General features: G+C 42.9%; 1 protein-coding gene across 2 annotated transcripts in view; it reads left to right on the plus strand.

Annotated features, from left to right (window-relative positions):
• Window positions 1-16633, plus strand: part of LOC118290181 (1-phosphatidylinositol 4,5-bisphosphate phosphodiesterase beta-1) — a 150840-nt gene that overhangs the window by 4112 nt on the left and 130095 nt on the right. For both annotated transcript variants that reach the window (XM_035617643.2, XM_035617642.2), the window contains exon 3: window positions 611-756. The gene's annotated coding sequence lies outside the window, so the exon portion shown is untranslated. The remainder of the gene's footprint in view (window positions 1-610; window positions 757-16633) is intronic.

The following is a 16633-nucleotide window of genomic DNA, read 5'->3' on the forward strand; positions in this document are numbered from 1 at the left end:
AGGTCAGATAGCCATAAATACAGGTTGTCAGCACAGTATGACCCTCACATCTAGAGGAGAGGCTGCTCTGAGCCGTGGTTTTGAACAGGATATCACATGTTTGAATATTGCACTTCTTTCTGAAAAGTGGCTACTGTAAAACAACTTCCATTACAGAGTATCGCTTTACCTGTCACCGGCAGTATTTCATCACCTTGCTGCCCAGAAGCATAAAAGATATAGAGGAACACAGCACATATGGATTGTTTATGATCGTTCACCTTAGGAATACTCTGCTAGTTTTAAAATGGAATGGAAGAAAGAAATGCAGATAGATACAGTAGAGGGCCTTTTTCAGATACTATGCCTGAAGAGTTCACCGTCCATTTATTGGCAGAATTTATGATGAAATGCTGTCACTCATTTCCAACTTTCTCTATCCTTCTTTGTCAGCGCTAGCAGGTGCGCATGAAAGTTTTTTGGCAGCTGGCAGTTTTGTTCCTGTGTGACTATCAAATGTGTTTAATAAAGCCATATGCAATGCTTTGACTTTAATTGGGTTTGTCAGAGCACACAGAGTGGGAACACTGCCCATATTCTCTCAGAGATAAAATAACACCTTTTCTTGCAGATCTTGTATGCAGAGGACGTCGGGTGATTTGGCCACATGTGCACGGAGGCGTTGAGATTCCAACCAGCCACGTCCTGAGCTGCAGAGCGAGATGGAAGAAACAACCCTTGACACTGGCCTTGAAGTCGCAGTGACTGATCTCACAGGTACAGTGTAAGAGGAAGCAGGGCGTTGTGTTCCTTTCCTCCCAACATCAATTTGCCAACTGTTTGTGAATGGGTGCCATTTTGAAACATGCAAATGTGGGTAGCCTCTGCCTGTATCAGCTGATGCAGGTCAGTGTTGTTTCTGGCCGGGCCTTAAAGGCCTGAGGGGAGAAAGACGTACTGAGTGTTAGAAAAGGTTGCATAAACTCCAGCGGGATTACTTTACCAACACTTTCCATGGCTGAGATCCTGTGAATGGATCCATTGTGGGGTGGGTCTCTGCTTGCGGAAAGCAAACCCTGTCAGGATCCAGTTCATTAGCACCTAGTTTACTGTTTGAAGTTAGTTGTTTATCCGGTATCTAAAGGGGAACCCCATTCAGACACATGTAAATGTGTGTGTGTGTGTGCGTCTGTGTGTGTATCTGTGTATTCATGCGCAGGCATGTAACGTGTACGAGTACAAACGTGAAGTACTCACAGGATCTACAGGGGGTTTCCAGAGCAAATATCTCAAGAGCAAATAAAACTTCCCATGGTGCAATAAAATGTATGGAGATCAAACAAGAGGGACAGTGGTGCAGATCTGAAGGTGGGAAACAACCTTTAGAAAATATACATTAGGGTTTATATATATATATGTGTGTGTGTGTATGTGTGTGTATAGATATATATAGAGAGACAGAAACAGAAATACAAAAATAAAATAATCAAAGTACAGTTTTTCAGAAGGCACTCTTCCTGAAAAGTGAACAATGAGGTTATATTACATAATTTAAGCCATTCAATATTAAAATTGAATTGCTGTTTGTAAACAGAGCTTGAAACGCTTTACTTGTGGAATACAGTAACACTGAGGCAGCAGTAGTCTGTCTTCCTCAGAGTTATTCTACTGCATTTTAAACTGTCATGTGAGGCTGCCTGTGTGTTTTATCTTCTTTTTTCTTTTGTGATCTGTTTGTTCTTTGGAAGGCATCCTTGTGCTTCTGGTCAGACAAAAGTGCCGCGTTGAGCAAAACCTCCACTCCACTTTTATGGTCTGTGTGGGCCGTCCTATTTGTACATGCTTAGAGCAAATTAGACCAGCAGCTGTGCATGGCCATCCCATTCCATGTTGGCTTTTCATGATAAAAATATGCTTCGGTAAACCTCGCAGCTTGGATCCAGAAATACGCGGTTCGTTTCTTCTGGCACCGACACCTCTCCATATTTACAATCAGTGCTTCCCTTTTCTGGCATATAAAGAGACATAAGGAGACAGAGAGAGAGAGAGAGAATAGAGGGGTGGGAGTAAATGAGGAGTGTGGAGAGAGGAGGGGCAAGAGGGACCACCTATGCAGATGTTTTCCACATGTAGAAGGAAAACAAACTGTAGTAAGATGAGCATGAGGAGCGGGAAGAGAGGAGGCTGCACCTGTTGTGGGGTGATGATCTGGCCAGGGGTGACATCAGTCCTTGTAACATATCATGCTGTCTGAGTCATTAACCAACTACAAGCCAATGAAGGTTCTTTGTATGCAATTCATAATATGTTCTTGCTTCACATTAATGCAGTTTAGAAAAAAAAGTACAATATAGTAATAGTTTCAATGGTAAAAAGAATAGTAAAAACAAAAAACAGGCTTCAAAATAACTTGATGTGAATAACTTGATGTTTCTAAATGGATTTAGAGTAAAACAGGCATTTAAAGACTGAAGTAAAACCTAAATACAAACGCACAGTTTTACCTTTGTGATGGTATTTATTGAATTATGAATTATTGAATTAATCATTAAGCTAAGAATAGCTGAACCAGCTTTGAGGCTTTTTCAAAAACCTTTCTTCCCTTCATCTTAAACTAAAATGAAACATCTCGTGAGATCATTTGTTTGTACCTGGACACATTCTGAAATAAGGTATACTTTACTTCTTAATATTTAAATCAACATTACACACCTGCCTGATTTCCACTGATCCGTCAAGCCTCCCTTTATATATGTCTCGGAACAGTTGGGAAAGGACGTAGGCAAATATAATTTATGACAGGGTGACAGGAATAAGGAATAGTCCTCTTTCAGAATTGAGTTCTTCGGCTAATCATCCATGATTACAGCCTTGGAAGCCAAAACACACTCCATGTGAAAGAGGTTGTTTTCATCTGCATGCTGCAGCAGCACGGCTGGCAGACAGAGTTACCTTTTCTCCTGAGAGTTCTCACTCTCCTTCTGCCTCTGTTGGACTGGGTTGCAGCAGGTCTTGTGGCCCCTGGGGACTGGCCTGGGAGACCTGGACAGCTTTGGCAGCAGGCGGCTTAGTGGTGTCATTTCGCCACGGTAAGCTATGGACAAAAGCATCTCTTGTTGTCGCAAGCTGTTTGTGGTGCTGCTTTCCCAGCCCTGTTGAAAGGAAAGGACAGCCAACGGCCGATGCCAAATAAACCTGCTCCAGCTCACCTGTGCAGTGAATGTGGAACCAAGTGACCCAAATCTGGATGGAAACCATTGCAAATATTTCCCAGCAAGGTCTGTGGAAGAATCATTTAGCAGGGCCTCTCAGCAGGGAATTGAACTAACTGTAAATGACTCTTGCTCCCCTCAGTTTGTGTCATGTGTTCCTAAGAAATAGTAAACAGTTGGTTTACCATCAAACCATGTATCACGTAGCCCAGTGAGACGCAAGGTGTGGATTAGAGTGCAATTAGATTTTAATGCCAAGGATGATTATTTGTTTATCTCATCACTCGCTGAAAAATGTATTGCACAATGGAGCAATTAAGGAGAATGACAGTGTGACTCGAAGTAGAGTTGTTGTTGATGAGCAGTGAGTCTGTTTAGTGCCTTGTCTGTGCCGTGCTGCTTGCTAGGCAAACCTCTCTTGCCCAAACTACAGCTCAGTTTAGAAGCATAAGCCATGTTGTAAATATTTAGCTTGGCCACAGAAAGTGAATTATATTGGCTCAGAAAGCCTAGAAAAAAAAAAAACAGCAACCTTGGGAACAATTATGCAAACTGAAACGTGGTTAAACCAAGTGCTACTGGTTTTCCTTTCCATCCAAAGGGGAAAAAAAAGAAAAAAGGTGCTTTCGTAAAGATTATCTCCCTTAATAAATATGTTGAAGCATTTATCCTCGCCACGCCAGTTGTAGCTATAGCTCATTTTAACAGAGTTGTATAGCCTCTTGTTATTACACATGGCCTAAGAAGTAAACACAGTTTCTGGGTTCTGGGGAGTTCATTGTGTACCCAACTCTGTGGTGACTTGATGGGCCATTTCAACCACAGATAAAACCCTATAACAAATAGCATTTAATATGTTTCTTCTGTTTTCAGGAAAACATTTTATGCTCTGACAACATAATAAATATAATTTGAGATAAACAGCAATGATGTCTGCGCCTACAATGAAGTAAGTCGAGGACGATTTGTCAAAGTTTTTATTTCTTTTCTCCACTCAAAATGATTTAATGTAATGTAAATGTTATTCGTTTATAAAACCCATCATAGTGCTAGTCAGTAGCAGGTAATGGAATTAGTTGTTACTGCTGTGCGTTACCACAGTGACAGGTGTGGCAACTTTGACGTGGCTGTGTAATATTGTACACCGACACTCTTTCGCTCACAGTGCTCATGTTTGATTAATGTATCACTACCTGTGATGGCCAAATGGTAAACATCTGTCTCTGTAACCTCAGACTGCACAGACTGAGTTGGAAAATTAACTGCAGTAAAGGCCAATAGGATACAATATCATACAAACAAAATAGTGACAATTATATGAAATTGATACCATATCAGTAAAATCAAATAAATTCACAGGTTAGAGGAAGAGTGGAATATAATAGACATACATTATGTTACTACTATATGTTATGTGAATTAAAAACAACACTGAGTGACTGATTTAAAAAAACATTTTGTAGTGATGTAAGTAATTATATAATAACTAAAATGTGGTCATTGTCAAACGAAATAACCTGAAAACTAAAAAATCCAATAAGTCTATACTGATTACTCCTTATAGAAATATTATGCAATGTTTGTCATCCCAATTTTTATGTGCATCGCAGGAGCATTTTCACACCTAAGCTGAAAAAGAGCCTTCTTAAATAAGTGATAACCAGGATCTCAATTTAAATAAACAATTACAAGAAGTTATCTAGCCTTATTTTTTGAAAGCCTTAAACAGTTCAAATGATAACAATCCTGTGGACTGCCAGTGCGTTGCATGTTTAATTTGGATCACGTTATGAATCCTTGAACTCCACTACCCACGAACCAAGAAAAACACGGTTAATGTTTTTTATGATGGCCTCATCAGTGGGGCATTGACTGGGTCTTCTCTCATTAGCAATTGAAGCCCCACCTGCAGAACACAGGAAACACAAACTCCATTGCTCCATTGACACAAACACTAATGTGGCTAGCCAGCTAGCTAGCTAACCATCATGCAAAAACTTTAAGCCAGCTTTGTTTGCTCACAGCTGAGGCTCAAAAGAAGGACAAGACCAGTGCAGAAAAGGGCCAGCTTTGACAATTTTCACACAAAGGGAGCACTGTTGGCTAACAGTGAGCAGCCTGTTGCACTGTTCCTGGGGCCCATTTCATGGAACAGTTAGCAAGGCCAAAAGCAACCCGTGGACTGGAGTGATAGTTAAGGCCTTCGGGGCCAGACCTGGGTCTGGCCCTGTAGCTCTCCCCTCTGTCCCCCACCCAGTTAGAAGGCTTTTACAAAGTCAACTGGGGACGCTGGGTGCTGCAGGTGTCCTCCCATAAAGACCCAGATCACATGGGCTGGTGCACTGACTGACTGAGCTGGCATGTTTGGGGTTCTTTATGTTCCTCCCAGGTGCTGGAGAAAAACGTGCCATTTATTCAGTATGAGAATATTTGAATTATTGGTTGTTATAATGATTTTTGTGTTTTATATTTTCACTGCACTCAAATAAGAAGGCAGTAGTTGATATATGTGTGGATTTAACATGTTTGACTCGTTCATGTTAAAGCAAATCAATCCAGGCAATTATTAATGGAGAGAATAACCCAGACCTCAACTTTAGTTGATGGTACAATCCATCACTCTGGACTGGGCTAAGGCCAGATCATTATTTTTCTTTCCACCTAATGTCCATGTCAGTGTTTGAGAGGATGCTTCCACCAGCTGCAACTGCAGTTACAACAGCTATCAAAAGGACTAGTCTCTGCCTTCGTTTGATTCAGCCTTAATGGGATGAAGAGCCCAGAAATACGGCTTGCGTGGTGAGAAGAGAAAAGAGGAAAAAAGCATGCGAGTGAAGACGAGAGAGAGATTAATATCCAGGCTTCTCTCCTCCTGACCACAGAGTGGGCATAAAGAGCCCAGCGCCTCATTGATGTCAACCCTAGCTGTGCCGGTCCTGTAGTTTTCAGTTTGGTTTGGACGGAACAGGCGGCCTGGCCTACAGGGGTTGGGAGGACAGGGCCCAGGGTTTCCCACATCACTCAAGGGCCTCTGATAGGCGGTCACACAGGCTCGTAATGACAGGGGGAGAGATTTAGTATTAAAGTCTCTTCTGCTGCCTCCACTGCTCCTGGCTGACGTCAGGCTGTTAAATATGGGGATGAGAGCATGGCATGGCCTATGGGGAAGGGAGTTAGACCTGTCTTAAGTATACATCTTTGTGTGAGAGAAGCCTGGCTGAGTTCCACTGAGTGTTGCTAAGGACACAAGCTGTACACAGCAAGGGTGGAATTTGGGATTGCAGTCAATCATTAAAGGGATTCACATCTGCCATAAATATGAATTCAGTCAAGGTAAATTGTGATAAGATGGAAGAAAGGGGGACTTTAATATACTAACATAATGACTGAGTCTAAGTGGTTTGTAATTCATTAGGTGCACTCTGGGTTAGCAATACAAAAATGTGGGCCAAGACTACCAGTTGAATTATTCCTCATAGTCTTGCAATCTTTTCAGTTTTTAACCACTATCCCACATTAAATACTGAGGGGTTTTCCCTGATGATTTGCAGACCATTATAGCCTTTGAGTTCATGACTAATGAACTTGGAAAGCCACCTAGATGACAGAGGACTGGTTTGAAAATGCCATATACTGAGAAGACATCATTGTCTTTGCAGATTTGCCCCTCAACCATGGAACCAATACCCAAGGAAACTAACATTAAAGCAGCCGATTGCTGCACCTGCAACCACAGATCATCACACCATTGTGGCATCTGAAGAAAAGGCCTCAGTCAAACACGCCCCCTGACCTTGTCCAGCTAACATAAACTAATTAGGCTGGCTCTGAAAGGAATGGCCCGCCAATGGATTAATCATCCTCCACAGATCTGAACTGTGCAATTCTGCTCCAGCCAGCTCTCCCCACTAGAACCTCATTATCTCACGTTATCAAAGGAGCACCAAAGGCAAATAACGTAAGGCGCTGAAGGGATGTAGAAATGGTGGAGGTGGTGGTGCAGGAAGGGGCTTCCCCATTTCCTATCTTCTCACATTGGACTCAGAAAGGAAATGTCAAGCGTGAAGCTCTGAGAGTGGTCAGTACCGCTCAGTCCAGCAGGCAGCACAGAGGGGGCCTTTGTCCACCATCACTTAGCGCCAATTACAGCCCGTCAAAATAGTATTTCTACTGTGGGGCGACGTGTTAATGGGCCCGACGTTGGGTGTGAGGAGCGACCTTGTCCACACACACCAACCAGGGGTCAGGGGTTAATAGGGCCCCTCTGATGTGGTGGATGAGATTTCGGCAACCTTTAGCTGGCAAGGGAATGCCAGGATAAAGCCTGTAGAATGTGATACAATTAGGTGGACAGCTAGCCATCCTGAAAGGAGTTGCTTCGGAGAAGTGGGAAGGCTGCATTAGCTAGGAGCAGATGGGCAGATGGACAATGGCCAAACAGGTGCAGTGGAAGGTCAAAACCCCTCACAAATGCGAAAGAGGACACAGGTGAGGACACAAACACCAGCCAAACTCGGGGCTTTACTTGGGAGTGAGAAGCAATTAAAAATCTTGTTGAACAAATGACTGCTGTTCTGGACACGAAGGTCTGTTTGTACTTCAGAGACCATCCAGTTTTTCTGTAGCCTTTCTCATCTCTATCCTGAACCCTTTGAGCAGAAGTCTGACTCGACCAGAAGACTGGGCTAGGAAGCCTGTAGGCCGCCATCAGCAAAACTTGGGAGCTGTCTACTCTCCCATATGAGAAAGAGAACTTGGCACGGTTGGCGTCTGACCTATTCTGTGTTTCCTGAGTTTAAGTAATCAGTGATTATCTGATGCAAGTTGAAAAAAGTCCTGGCCAAATTCAGTAACACTGAATCGTGCTACGTGTGCGTGGTCTAGGCATGTGAGCACAAAGCCAGGCCTCCGCTTACACCATAAGTGTGGGAACAGAACCAATGCCAAACTACCCTGGGCCCTTAGAAGGCCTACAACAGTTTGCCAGGGAGAGCTGGAGATTTTTGAAAAAATACCCTTCACCACATTGAGCAAAACCAACCACATGCAAGCCTGTGGGAACTAGCGGATGACATGCATCCGCATATAAATACTCTCAAAATACTTTCTGGACTTATTGGTCTACAGATTGTTCCCCCCACCCAATCCTCTTGGAAATGTTAGTGGTGATCTGGCTCCCAGCTTCATCTACTTAATGTTGAAATAAAGGAGGTGATTGAACTCAGCCTCCAAATTGGATTTGTTTAATCTGCATCAAGTTTGAACATCCTGTGTAAACACAAGCGTGTGCAGATGCCGGAAACACCACGGCTGGAAACGTAAATGCCCATTGTTGACTTTGGCAGGGAATCAGAAGAGCAGAAGTTTGAATGAGGCCTAAATAGAGGCTGGACAACATTCATTGTTACTAGAGGGTCAAAGGCTATTTATCTGATGGACAAATTAGTACATTGTATTGGTATGGTTTATTTGGGGTGACAAGAATTTACGTAGTTTTTACAATTTACAGACAAACCTCACTCACAAACTATAGATGATCTTGATTTAGATTGTTATGATCATTAAGTAAAATACATCCAGAATGGACGATGGTTTTACTCGACTCACATTGTCTGTGAACAGAATCTGCAACCTTTGCTCATAAACTTTACAACAAATTCTACTTTGGCATATGATGTTTAGCAAAATTGAACAAACACAAACATCATTAAGAGTTTATGTGTTCCAGTTAAACAACCCTTTTGTTAGACTCTCATTTCCGTAATGGCTTTGCAGCGGCATTTCAGCCCTGTGTTAAATCACAAATTATTGGCAACCAACATATCTTTTGCCTTGTTTTCCTCAGTGATAAGTGAGACTATGACTTTGCCCTGATAGGATTTATTTGCCTTGCAGCAAAGGCTTCACCCCTTCAAGCCCAACTCATTAGGGAGTGTGTTTTGGGGAAGGGGGAGGAGAAGCGAAGGTCACTATAGGTTAATTCCAATCGCAGTGCCTCCTTGAAAAAGTGTGACAGCATGTCTCCTCTGCTCACAGATTGGATGAGTTCTCGGCTATCAGACTTGCCTGATGACAGCATGTGGAAGATTAAGTCTCTCGCTCACACAGACACATTTTCATCCTCCTCTTCCTGCATATATGTATGGATTTTGTTCATTATTTAGGGGCTTTGCACTGTTTGCAAACATTTGTTTATTGTATACATTGGATTTATTCAGTGTAGTTATGTTTGTGACTGTTAAAGGATTTGAGGTATTATGACTGCCACAACAAAGGCAACTCCAATAAACAGAGTTCTAAACCTAATTTGGATGTTTTGACAGTTTTACTGTTGTATGTGATTTGTTATGTCCGATGTCTGGCCGGGTTGATAAGTGATTGTGCTGCCCTTGTTCTTGCTGTGGTCTTTTATTGTTTTCATCAGCATAAGCTGCTGCTTTATGACTTATCAAAGTACTACACCTTGATCTTGAAGGAAGCAAAGAGAGCAAAGGGGATGAATGAAAGGAAAGCAGAAGAGACGAGCGAGACAAAGTAGTGGCCACGGAGTGGTGAAGACATAACAACAAAGAAATAAAGAAAGTATGTGAGAAAGAGAGAAAGAATGGGACAATGCAAAATAAGAATGAAAGGAAGAAAAAAGAAAACAGAGACAGGTGAGAAACAGTGAGATGTGGGCCATTCATAAGCAGACTTCTACAAGGGATCTCGGGCCAGCACACCTGCTACTATTCACTTCAGAGGAAATAGACACTCTGTGGAAGAGAGGCTCTTGGCCTCGGGACAAAACCGCTGCAGCGCCAAATTAGAAACAGGAAGGACTGTGGGTAAGGCTCAGATTAAAAACGCACTCCCCACATGGACTCAATATACTGCAGCCCTGATCCCACTCTGGAAACCCAAAACCCAACAGCACTATTTTATGTCCCAGTCAACAGAACGCCCGCTGTTTGCACAGTGACAGTACAGAGATTCAGTCAACCCCTGAATGTTGGTAAACTGTGGCTCTCTAAATGCTGCCCATTCTGATGAGGAAAACACATTTCTAAGTATACTATATCAATTTCCGCAGTCATGACTGAGGATGATTAATAACAGTGGATCACAACTGCATCTCCACCAATACTGCTCTGTCCTAAACAGGCAATGGGTATGTGACGTAAAGTAATAGGTATACTTTGTTTGAGTTCAGTCATGAGGAAATGATGTAGATTTCAAAGAAACCCAGGTTGGGTCTGAGTCTTTCTTTTTCTTGCACTGGCCTCTTTCTGGTCTGTACCATCTATCAGCATCAGAGCCAGATGGATGTGACCCACACACCAAAACAGAGGACATGGTGCTAAGTTTCCCACAGACAACTATTACAGCAGATTATGTTGTCAACAGGCTGCTAGCAAGAACTAATGATCTATAACACACTCTATAAAGGAGTGAAACTAGCAAGAGGTTGGTGAATGTACCAGAAAAGGAAATGACTATTGATATATGACCACTGCCTTCCTCTTGTGACCCTTGACCTCGAATGGGGTTCTCCTCTGCTGACCAGACCTGTCAGGCATTTCCGTCCTATTCACGTACATACTAATTTAATCTAAAGGAAAAAAATAAATAAAATTTGGTTTGGTTAAAAAAAAAAAGAAAAACGTCACTTCTTAAGGCCCAGGATAAGGGAAAAAAGTATGCACTGGTTCTCATACAATATTTCCATTTACTCATGGGTCTGTCCAAGTAGTGTGTTCCCCTCAATCTATCATTTTCATTGCGGTCACCAATGGTAGAAAGGCCAACTGTAATTATTCCTACAGATATTGAGGACATCTAGAGGTTGTTTCCCCTCACTGGAAAACAGAACTACTCCTTTCTCATAAAGGTCAAGTTTTCATTATGCTAAGCTCAGCCAAGTAATTGAATAAAAAAACGGAAAGGACGTATTTTATTTTATAGAAGCTAATGAGAAAATAGAATCACAATAATCCAGCTTTGGGAATGAGTCCATGCTCCATCTACCACTGTCTTCTTCCTCTCCTGTCCGTCTGATTGGCTCTCCACTAAATCAATGTAGGGCAACATTCACTGCAATTCCCATTGACTGATGTGTGAGCTAAGCATGCTGACGGATGTACACACATAAACAAACACACATGCAAACGCACATCATGCCAGATGGGGAGTGTGCTAAGTAGTGCGACTCCAAGAGGAAAACCTGCCATGACATCACCCAGGGGAGTGCAGGTGCAGGGCCGGGACAGGAAGTGAGTCACAGGAAGCTTGGTGAGGCAGACTTTGCCATGCCACTGACAGGCTGTGGGAGAGTGGGGTGAAGGAGTGTGAGTTACACCCCACAGCCGAGCTGGCTGGGGCCCTCAGGTTGTAGACCTGCGCTTTACATAAACAGGCTTCTCTCATCTCCCTCTGCAATCAGGTTGATGAAGTCTACTTTGAAAATAAGTGCTGCATATGGAAAATAATTCTTCCCATGTACCATGATACTAGCAAGGTTTCAAAAACAACACATAATATTTTCTGCTTTCTATCTCCCTTGTAAGAATTGCATTATTTTATTTTTTTTGTCATTTCTGTTCTATTCAGCGCACAGAGCCAAGATTTGTGCAGACTGCAACTAACCGTTAGGTTCAAATTGAGCATGGAGAGTGTTGCAGTATGCTTTTACATTTTGTATACTCAATACAATTTGTACCCAGCACATTATATAGAAAAGCATGTGAATAAAACAAAGTGCATGCTCATTGATAAGAGATAGTATGTATACGTGTTTTGCACAAAAAGTGTTTGCGAAAGCCTTCCATTTGAACATTTTCCAACGTGCCCTACCTCGGCACAGAGATGTGTGGCAGATGTACTGTATGGATGGATGGATGGATGGACGGATAGATGGATGGATGTTGCGTGTGTACTTGACAATGGCAGTCCAGTGGTTTATACAAAGCTTATTACGCTAATGAGAAAAGTGTGGGGAGTGGATTTATCCAATACCACCCAGGGAAGGAGAGCCTGTTTCTCCCTGGTGCACTGCATCTGGAAGCAGCCTTCTGGTAATCTGCTCTAAGTACAAAAGGTTCAGCACCAGCTTGTTCTCATAGACCACCAAGTGAGGCCCCCAACTCCAAAACAGGTCTCTTTTCATATCTGAAGATCAACTGATGCTGGGTGGACTGGGTTCCACACCTGGGGCACCTCGAGGTTTCACAGTGACAATGACAATTTACTCTAACAAAGAGAGAGCGAGCGGAAGAGAGTGTGTGTGTGTTGTTGACATATTAACTATGTTTTATGTCTATCGTCAGTTTCCAGACAATATAGATCAGGGCTTCTTTATCATTGCCAGCTCCGATTGAGAAGTTTGCTGATTTGAAGTCGTATGCGTGATAATGCATAAGAGTTACTGTGTCAGAGATTGACATTTATTTAACAGGCATGCTGGGGGATGTCATGTAGCTCCCTTTGATTGATCTCTTCACTTCCTGCTACAAAGATGGAGGCCGCTCCCGTAACCACACAGCCCCTTTCAAGCTCAGGGTGTAGAAGACGCCCTTGGGCTAGGTTCCAGGATCAGTTCTGTTCCACCCCCCCTCCCAAACACAACTGTAACCATCAGAGGAGTAAACATGACACTGACCTTAGATCAGTGTCTAGAGGCAATTCCATCCTCAAGCTTGTTTTAGAAAGCCCATATGTGGTCCACATGGAACTCCTTCCTGTATCCTCTGTGGAAATGTGTTAGTCCACAAAGTGCAAGGTACACATAGTGAAGCCCATTCTTATTTGATCACAGAATAACAGCTAGAAAATGAAAGGAAAAATGTACCCAAATCCTCCCATGTTTTTTTTCCTCACAGTATTTGATATTATTCACTGTAATCAAATCAGGGAGTGAGAGCAGGATAGGGCGAGAACTACACCCATGTGTCCAAATATCATGAAAAATAGGCCTTGGATGAACAGCTCTGATGTTATGAGGTTGTTCCCCCTGCTGCTGCCCCCCATTGTTCGTCGATAAAAAGTGTTTGGCCTAAGTTCTTGCCTATCATCTAAGGTTTCATTGCCTTGTTCTCGAGAGTATTATAATGTCGGACAGCCTTTTTACTCTTCCATAGCTTAACAGCAACACTATTCTGCTGTGAATATATGGCCATATAATGGTCTCTTCCATTGAGCTCCAGCCAGAGCTAATGATTTCAGCATGTCACTCCAGGCCAACTCCATTGTGATTGCATGGATGATTAGTTCTTACAGTAATGGTAGTAGCAGAACACAGTTGAAAAGCAAGTTAGTAATTGTTTTTATTGTAATGGGTTAGGGTTAGTAAGTCAAAACTAGTGCATTTGTGTCACGTGCTCATGGGCTTTAATTTGTCTTTGCACTTGCAGGCATATGCATGTGGAGGAATGAAAGGCTAAGGTTGTGTATATGTAAAAGTACTATCGACTCCGCAGTCATTCTGGAAAAGTTATTTCCATATTTGCTCTGCTCCTGAATCTGTAGACGCCCGTCTGTTTGATGTGTTCAGAGCTGCAGCACAGATGCCACAGTCATAGCTATGCTGGACGTCATCGCGCTGGCTGTTCTCGGAATACAGAAAAAACACCATGTGCACCACCTCTAAAATTAGTGTGTGCCGCACATGAAGGAGAAAAGATCCGAAGTTAGAAAAGACTCTCAAGTGGCCCTTGTCTCTCTCTGTTCGACTTTGGCACAGAGCTAGTTGAGATCTCATAGCGACTGAGTCCTCTGTTTCATCAAAGATACGCAGAATGCCACATACTTTCCAATTCTGGGCCAGCCAGAAATCTGGAAATCTGATTTTACAACCCTTATGATTTGGGTTGTTTGGAGCTGCAGATAGTTCTGGTGTGGTTTTTCTGCACAGCAAACAAAACGAGCACGCCTTGCCACGCTAGTTGGGCCCAGCTTCCAGTGTTATGCTCATCAGTCGTGCGGCTGCTCTGTTGTGTGTTTGTGTGTAAACAAAGACAGCGAAGGACACCTTTAACTGATTTACCAGATGTTCATAGAGAAGGAAGGGGGGGAAATCTGTTTTCAGAGAGTGACTTTGGAGAGGTCTGTGTAGCAGGTGAAAAAAATCTTGCCAAGAACACATCTCTCAATTGTGCTTTTGTGTGTAAATCATGGCGTACACAGTACCACACAGACACATTTTTGAATTCTTTCATGCTTTGAAATACTATTTTTACAATCCATTTTGTGCACATGCGGGATAAACAGAATGGATTCTGTAAAGCAAACATGTTCTCAGTTCCAACCAGTGGCTGACCACACGTGAAGCCACTAGTCTGCGATGACGTGATGAGCCTGGAAGTCAGTCAGTAATGGTGGAGATAATAGGCCCTTATTACTTTGACCCCTGACCCCTGTTCTTAGTGAGAAGTTTAGGAGTGGTCCCCGAGGAGCTGTGTGATAGTAATGTGGCTCTAAAGTAAGAAACCCCAGATCTCAGAAGAACATTGGCCTACTCACAGTATAAATGGAACCCAGTTCAGCTGGGTGCAGAAGGGGAGGTTCAGCAGTGCTACCCATGTGTCACCCTCCCAGCGAGCAGTATTTCCACCCAACCCCATGAAAGGTTTATGGACTGTAACTATAAAGGAAAAACCACTAAATCTCACACTTGTTTTAAACGCAAAAAATATCCCCCACCCTTCTCCTGAAACTCTTGCCAGATATTCTTTTGGGGGGGGTTACGTTTTTTATTGTTGATTTTTATCAAACCTTAATTAAGTGTGCCAGTGAAGTGACTTCCTCCTGAAGTCCATTAAACGGTGCTGCTACTGACAGAGGTATGTGCAGCCCATGTGCGGGGCTGTGGTATGGTGGGATCCGCAGAGGAGAAATGGACACCAGATGGGACCAAGGGGGGTGGAGATGCAAGGTAGAATAAAATAACACATGCCGAAGATTGAAACTGAACTGCGGTAGGAGAGGGGGGGGGGCATGTGTGTAGCGTTTGCAAGTGCACGTTGGGATAGTATAAAATAATTGGATAGTTGCATCATCTAGAGTAAACCTGTGCTGCACACCCGTGGAGGATAAGAATGAGTAAACAGACATGATCTGAGGCCCGTGGAAAAAAAAGGGACATTTCAGTGTTTTTACTGCCCGTGAATAAAGTCTCATGGCTCCTTCTAAATGTTTTGATTTACATTTCCTATATAAGTAACAAGCGTATCTTTGTTCAATGCACATTTGTTTTTGAAGAGAAAAAGCCCACCAGGAAACCCTTGAATAGATGATTGAAAAAACAACCATGTTGGTTTTCCATGCAAGCGTGTGCATGTGTCTGAGATTGAAAACCAACATTCCACGGTCCCAATGTGCGCTCACATAAAAAACATTCTATTTAGAGCATTTTGAGCTGCCTTGTGATCCCTCCAAGCCCTTTCTAATGCAAACACAGCAGAAAACGCAGTCAAGTCGAAGTCCGCAGAACTCTCCCTCTGCGTTTCTCTTCTCCCTCTCATTATCTGATCTGCTTTTGTGGCTACATTATAAAATTTCATGCGTCTTTCTGGGGCGCTTTCGGCAAATTCAATTGTGTCCTGCCAATTGTTTCCACCAAAAACACTGCAGAATAGAGATATTGACTCAGGTGTTCGCACTTCAAAGTGTCTTATCGCAACATAGGATATGTTTTCTTTTTGCCAGCCAGTCGTCCCCGATGTCATATTGAATAAAACATGACTCCTAAGCTGTTTTGGTGTCAGTGTATGGCATTGTCCCCGTTGCCGTTCATTATCTGCTGCTGCTGAGTCATTTAATGAAATATACCTGGATTTTCTTTGCCTTTAATGCCGAAACACATCTACGCTTTATGACTCAGATATGACAAAGGGAGGCAGCCAAATTCTGAAGTGGGGCAGAATCTGTCTGAGCGTGTGCAGTGTGTGGACAGGTGCGGGTGTGTGGTTTGTTGTCAATAATTAAAGCGTCCGTGGGCTCTGTTCTTGCTGAGGGCATGTTGTCTCTCTGTCATAGTTGGCGATTTTTCAGTCTCACATCTCATGATAAATAAACCTCGTGCCCTGTCTGACAGCCCTCAGTGGTGCTGCTGATTCACTTTTTTTTCAAGAATCTGTTGTAATGGCTAGGAACTGAAAAAACAAGCTCACTTTTGGACGTTCCTTCCCATGGTTCTTTGCAGTGACATGTGATGCATGAAAACATGCTCTGGTGTTTTTCTAGTCCTCCCCTGGGAGTCCATCACATTTGTGGGCTTGTAACTTGTCACTCCCATCCCGTGACCCTGCACCCTACTACAGTTCATTACACCAGTGGCACCCTGACCTGCCCCTGTCACTTTCTTCTCCACACTTCTATTGTTGTTGCTCTCCAGTTACATTTACCAAAAGTGCCCAACGCTTGGTTTGCAGTCAGTGTAGTGTGAGCTTTTTGTCATGTGTTATATT

This window comes from Scophthalmus maximus, chromosome 18, assembly GCF_022379125.1.
Source record: "Scophthalmus maximus strain ysfricsl-2021 chromosome 18, ASM2237912v1, whole genome shotgun sequence".
NCBI lineage: Eukaryota > Metazoa > Chordata > Actinopteri > Pleuronectiformes > Scophthalmidae > Scophthalmus > Scophthalmus maximus.